Source organism: Oryctolagus cuniculus, chromosome 7 (genome assembly GCF_964237555.1).
Source record: "Oryctolagus cuniculus chromosome 7, mOryCun1.1, whole genome shotgun sequence".
Classification (NCBI taxonomy): Eukaryota; Metazoa; Chordata; class Mammalia; order Lagomorpha; family Leporidae; genus Oryctolagus; species Oryctolagus cuniculus.
In genome coordinates this window covers 81,848,335-81,855,513 of record NC_091438.1, presented here as the reverse complement: position 1 = coordinate 81,855,513, position 7,179 = coordinate 81,848,335, and positions in this window count along the sequence as shown.

Sequence of the window (7,179 nt, the reverse complement as noted above, 5' to 3'; positions counted from 1 at the left end):
TTCTCTCTGCACTTTCAAATCAATAAATGAAGAGGGTTTAAAAAATTAAAAAGCAAGCAATAATAAAAGAATATGCTAAGTCTATTTGGACTTAAATAAGAACTCTTTAAGATTGTCTAAGTGAAAAAATGATAGGAAAAGTGGATATATTTGTATGACTGAATTTCAGAGTATAATGTTTATGTGAATATTTTATTGTCTATTCCTGGAGAAATGTAACATAAATTCATATCCATGGACATAACCTGAAGGGGAAGGAAAGGTTGAGGTGAGGAGATGGAGAGAGAGGTCTTGTATCTGCTGGTTCACGCCCCAAGTGGCTGCAACGTCCAGGGTCAGGCCAGGCTGAAGCCAGGAGCCAGGAGCTTCTTTAGGATCTCCCATATGGGTGCAGGAGCCCAAGCATGTGGGCCATCTTCTACTGCTTTCTCAGGCTATAAGCAGAGAGCTGGATTGGAAGAGGAGCAGCTGGGATACAAACCAGCACCTATATGGAATGCTGGTGCTGCAGGCAGAAGCTTATCCTACTACCCACCATGCCAGCCTCTCTATCTTTTGAGAATTTAGGCTCTTTACATTCAAGGTTACTATTGATAAATAAAAACTTGGCCCTGCCATTTTCCCATAAATTTGCTATTGTTCGCTTTGGATTCCCTTTGTAGTTTATAATAGGAAATTTTTTGTTTTCACATTCTTTCATAGTATTGAATAATGTTTCTGTGTATAGCCCATCCTTAAGCATCATTTGTAAGGCTGGATGAGTAGTGACAAACTCTTTCAATTTCTGTTTATTTTGGAAGGTTTTTATTTCACCTTCATTTGTAAAAGATTATGTCTCTTCATGGTCTCCAAGCCTGTAGGAATTCTGATGGAAAATCAGCTTAGAGTCTAACTGGAGATCCTCTGAAGATAAGCTGATATTTCTGTTGTGCACATTACGGGATCTTTTCTTTATGTTTTACTATTGAAAATTGGACTACCATGTGTCTTGGTGAAGATCTTTTCTGGTCATGTCTATTAGGAGTTCTATGTGCTTCCTGCACTTGTATGTCTCTTTCTTTCCCCAGATTAGGAAAATTTTCTGTTTTCTTATGTGGCAACAACAAAACATTCTTTGTCTAGCTCTTAGTGGGCAATAGCTGAATCCCTGGGGTCTTGAAATGCAATAAAATCAAAACCAAGGAGGGTTTCTTGCAACCCAAACACTTTGGAGTAGCCCATAATATCCAAGGCCCATTCCAATTCAGTCTTATTGCCATTGTTATGAAGATTACCTCCATAAACCTTACATCAATGGATAGGTATCACAATGTATTTTGAGATCTTAGATTCGAAATGTGGAGACTCAACTCCACAGTCTCCAACACATCATGGCACTCTCTTGCAGCCCAGCTCCCATCAACATTCTTACCTGGCATCCACAAAAGGGCCACATTTTGATAACTTACTCTGAAAAACAGGAGTTAAACAGGAGAAAAAGTTTATAAGTTTACTCTGATTGTATGTATGGTGGGACTCATAAGATACAAGACTCAAAGAGAGGTAAGATCCTTGGGTTTTAAAAAGCATTTTGAGTACTGGGCCAAAGAGAGCCTTGTAGTTTCTGGTAGGTGGTCTGATAGCACCAGGGGAAGTCCTGCAGAGGAACTGCATGAGGAACAAAATCTGTCTTAGGCAGAGACGGTCTCAGGTAGCAGTCTTCAGAAAAGGCATGTATTTAGTGAAAATAGGCAAAGATTTTCAGTCTCCTTTTCTACGACATAGTCTTCCTTGTTTGCTTAGAGAATTGGCAGTCAATTCTTAACAATATCATTTCCTTTGGAAGATAGTCCCTTATTCAGAAAGGGAACTTCAGGCATGAGGCACCTGATAAAGGGGGCAAGAAGTTATAGAGACCTTGGACTTGCTGTGCCAATTTTGGTTCTTAGTATCTCAAAGTACTAATTTTGAATAGCATTTTTAGGATCCCAATATTTATGTGTCTGAAATTCCCCAAGATGTTTTCATACTACACATTGAGTTGGTAGCTGTGGAGGGAAGAGTCAGGTTAGTTGCTGAGTGACAAAGGAGCCATTATACCAGTCTCCCATTCCTAGTAACAGGCAGTCCAATTGAATAGTTGTGTTTCATGTCACAGAGATGGTGTTCCAAGTATGCCCCCACTAAAATTAGACCTTTATATGGTACCAGAAAGCGAATCTTAACAAAGAATTTCTGTTATACAATAACTCTTAAGAGTGGTTGGAGGAATTGTTATAAACCAGGTCCACTTACATGGTAACAGAAATCCAATCACAATGTCAGGATGGTGGAAGAAAGTAGGGCTTAATTTTGCAATATTCAGACAGGGAGTCAGGTAGTTATCACTGAGTTCCCAGATTTTCTTAAGAATTAAAGATGAGGAATCTTACAGTTGAGATTGCATAGCATGAAATCAGCTCATGTGCAGGTCTCTGGTTGGTTAACAGAAATCGTGGTCTTCCCTTGATCTGTCAGCAATAGGATGGAACATTGTTCCGAAAATCTAAGATGGCAAAGTGGGCTCCACCCCTTCTTGACTCATTGGTAGATTGGTTATTATTTATTTGATCAGGCTTAAAGTTCCTAATATCATATTTCAGGATGTTGGTTACAAAGGTGATTATTGAAATCTGAGTCTTTTTTTTTTTAATTTTACTGGGGCCAGCACTGTTGCATAGCGGGTTAAGCTGCCATCTTCAGTGCCGGCATCTCATATGAGCATTTGGATCCTACCTGCTCCATTTCCAATCCTGCTTCCTACTGATGTGCCTGGGAAAGCAGGGGATGATGGTCCAAGTGCTTGGGCTCCTGTATCCACATAGCAAGACCTGGTAGAAGCTCCTGGCTCCTGGCTTCGGCCTGGCTCAGCCCTGGCTGTTGCAGACATTTAGGGGGTGAACCAGTAATGGAAGATCTCTCTCTCTCTCTCTCTCTGCTTGTATCTCTGCCTTTCAAATAAGTAAATAAATAAATCTTTTGAAATTTATTTTATTTAAAAGCCAGAGTACAGAGAGTGATAGGAGAGAGATCCGACTCACTCCTCAGATTTATGTAACTGCTGGTGCTGAGCCAGGTTGAAGCCAGGATCCAAGAGCTCCATCTGGGTCTCCCACATGAGTGTAGGAGCCCAAGCACTTGGATAATCTTTGCTGCTTTCCCAGGCATATTATCAGAGAGGTAGACTGGAACTTAAGCAGCTGGGACTAAAACCAGCACCCAAATGGGATGGTGGCATCACAATCTATTGCTTAACTCATCACACCTCAGTGCTGGCCCTGAAATCCAAGTCTTTACATCCAGATTCCTGTGCCAGGCCTGACTCTGTGTCTTAATTTAGTGGATTAATCTTTAGCGAGGATTTGAGTTGGCATGATCACAGTGAAGACAGAGGAGCTGCAGTTTTAAGGAGAGCGAATGGGATCTGATCAAACCTACATCAAAGAAATCTTCCATCTGCTGGTTCATACCCAGATGGCTGAAACTGCCAAAGCTGAGTCAGGCCAAAGCCAGGAACCAAGAATTTCATCTGGGTCTCCCACAGGGGGGCAGGGGTGCAAATATTCAGGTTCAGGATTAGAAGTGGAGAAGCTGGGATGGTGGACATTGCAAGTGATGGCTTTACCAGCTATGCCACAATGCCAGCACTGGTACGGCAACTCTTCTGGTGTTTTTTTCATAAGTCTTTATCATGTCAAACAGCTTCAGCTTGCAGGGTTTCAGAAAACATCCATTTTATGTGTGTTCTTTTATTGTGTGTATGATGCAACATCAGAAACTTGGGACAAAATTGGCAATGTTAGTTGAGAGACTTTTTTTTTAAGATTTATTTATTGGAAAGGCAGATTTACACAGAGCCAGAGGCTGAGGCAGAGAGAGTCTTCCATTTGCTGGTTCACACCCCAGATGGCCACAACAGCCGAGGCCATGTTGATTCGAAGCCAGGAGCTTCTTCCATGCCTCTCACACTGGCACAGGGCCCCAAGGACTTGACAATCTTCTACTGTTTTCCCAGGCCATAGCAGAGATCTGGATCCGAAGTGGAGCAGCTGGGACTAGAACTGGCGCCCATATGGGATGTGGGCACCGCAGGCAGTGGCTTTACTGGTTACATCACAGCACTGTCCCTAGTTGTCAGACTTATAGTCAGTTATTGGAGGAAACTAAAGGAACTCAGGATTCAATCCAGATTGTATATAAATAATGAAATCTCAAAAACAATTAGCTAGAATCTAACAATGGCTATACAGTGCTTCCCTTCTGAAACATCCTCTGTCTCAATTTATCAATTCTAGCAAAGATAATCACACCATGTCCAATTTACTTGCAAAATAAATTTAATGTCATTAAACTTAACCTGATCAATTATATAAGAACAGTAAGAATGGCAGTTGGTCATCTAGATTCTTTTTTATATCTCTTTCACTGGACTTTGTTAAAGAATCTAAAATTGGAATTTTCAAATCTTTAAATGTTAGGAACTGTGTCTATGGACTCAGCATCATATTGTGCCTATGATATCTCAAGAGTTGGGCTGGGTGAATACGTCCCATCCCATGATCCCCAAAATATCTTGGTGTTCCTGCATTATTAGGAAGTGATGTTATATAGTCTCCTGTAAGCACACTGCTGTGGTTTGGATGTTGACTGCCCTCTCAAAGCCCATATTTTAAAGCCTTGGTCCCCAGAGAGGTGGTTGAACCTTTCAACTGTTACGCTTAGTGGGAAGTGTTTAGGCATTGGGAGCCTGTCCTCAGATGGTGGTTCTCACAAGATGGCTATTAAAATAGTCTGAGTTTGCTTCCATAGCTCTCTCTACTTCCCCACTTAACAAGTGATAATTGCTTTATATGTGTTCCACCAAAATATCTTGTTCCACCACTACCAGAGCTCAAGCCATTAGGGTTACCTGATCTTGGACCTTCAAAACTGAGGTCTGAGTGAATCTTTATGTTAATAAAGTTAATTGTCTAAGATATTTTGATATAGCAGAAATATAGTAAAATTGAAATCTGGTATCGTAGTGAGGTTATTACGATGACAATAATTGAAGATGTGGAGGAGACTTTGGCATGGGCTTATTGCAAATGATTGGGCGAGTTTGGCAGCAAAGGGCAGAGAAACCTAAAATACTTAAGCAGAGCATTAATACCAGTCCAGGAGAGGGTTCAGAAGACCTAAATGTTGAAAGATGTGTGGATAACAAAGGCAATGCTCATGAGGTTTCAGATGAAAATGGGGATGTGACCCTATGGGGAACTGGACCAAGGGCTACACTTGTTACACTGTGGCAAAAACTTGGCTTTCTTATGTACGTGCTCTGAAATTTTGTGGAAGATCAAAATTTTAGATGATAGACCAGCATATTTGGTGAATGATTGTAAGGCAGCAAAGTGTTCAGGCTGTGGCATGGATATTAGTGGCCGCTTCTAACTAGTTTATCTCATAATAAGAAATTGGAGAAAATAGAGCTGAGTGAAACGATTTGAAAGTTCATACCTGGCCAAAGAGGGAACAAATCTCAAGAATGTTTAGGACAAGAGACTGCATTGGATAAACTGCTTGTTGAATATATTAGTGTAGATAAACTGAGTCATGTGCTAAGTGACCAAACAATGGGGAAAAAAAGGCATGGATGGTATGATGGAAATCTTGATGGGCATGCTTCCCATCTGCAATTCTGGAAGTCCTGCAGGCCTGGAAGAATGGAATTGTTCCATTGAGCATTGAAGCACTTGCCTGTGTTTCCTCAGGACTGCCTTCATATTTGTTTCCCTGTGTTCAGCCACTCAATCACTCTTTAGCTCATTCATGATTCTAAGGGGCCCAGGTGCTACTTGTGCTGGCCAATTTTGCTCATGTGCAGAATACAGTAATTATGAGGTCATGTTGTTTTCCACAAACATTTTAAAGGAAAGCATGAGAGGCCAAGCAAAATTTGCTACAGTGCCAAAGCCTCTGCAGATAGGGTCAAGGGGTATTGCCCTGTGGACCCCAGTACCAGTATTGCAGCTCAGTAGGTTAGGCTACCACCTGCCATGCCAGCATCCCTTGTGGGTGCCAGTTGTGGTCCCAGCCACACCACTTTCAATCCAACTCTCTACTAATGTGACTGAGAAAGCAGAAGAAGATAGCCAACTTCTTGGACCCCTGAACACACATGGGAGACTCAGATGGAGTCTCTAGCTCCTGGCCCTGGCCTGGTTCAATCCTGGACATTTTGGTCATCAGGGGAGTCAACCAGAGAATGGAATATCTCTCTTTGTGTAAATCTGCATGTCAAGTATAGGACAAAATTTTTCAAAAAAGATCACATGTTACTATGAAATTATACTCATTCTTTTAAACAGAGTGATAATCAAATGATTTTCAAAGCAAATAGAGGAAGTTACATGGTTTTAGGAAAAAACTTTAAGAGTTTAAATCAGTTTCTCCAAGTAATTTTTGATTCCCTAAATTCTTTCTTGTTTTTTTAATATATTTTATTAATATAAAGAGAACAGATTTAATGTAGTTCATAGATACAGTTTTAAGAATATTATACTTCCTCTCCTGTCTCCCTCTTTCTTTCTTTCTTGTTTAAATTTTGAAATAACATATTTTTATTTTACTTTACACCAAAGGCTTAATGCAGCACTAAATAATGAGATTAACAAGTAAAAAGCAGAAAGACCACTGTTTAGCAGACACATGTACAAGGGCTATAGACAATAATCAAATCCAAAAACGTCAATTTCACTTGTATACATTAAATATTTTTATAATCTTTCCGTATATTAGGTACCACAAAATTAGAGAAAACACATGATATTTTTATTTTTGGTGACTCATTTCACTAAGCATGGCTTGTAGTTGCATCCATTTTGTTGTAAATGCCAAGACTCCATTATTTTCATAGGTGACTAGTATTCTTTCATTTTCATATATGCCATTTTCTTTAATCACTCATCAGTTGATGGACATCGAGGATCATTCTTAGGTATTGTGAATTCAGATGGCATAAGCATTTGAGTACAGACGACTTTTTCATATGCTGATTTTATTTACTTTGTGTATATTCCCAGAAGTGGTATAGTTGGGTCATATGCTAAATCTAATTTTAGTTTTCTATGAGATCTCCATTGTGTGTTCCTTAATGGTTGTAACAGTTTGCATTTCCAC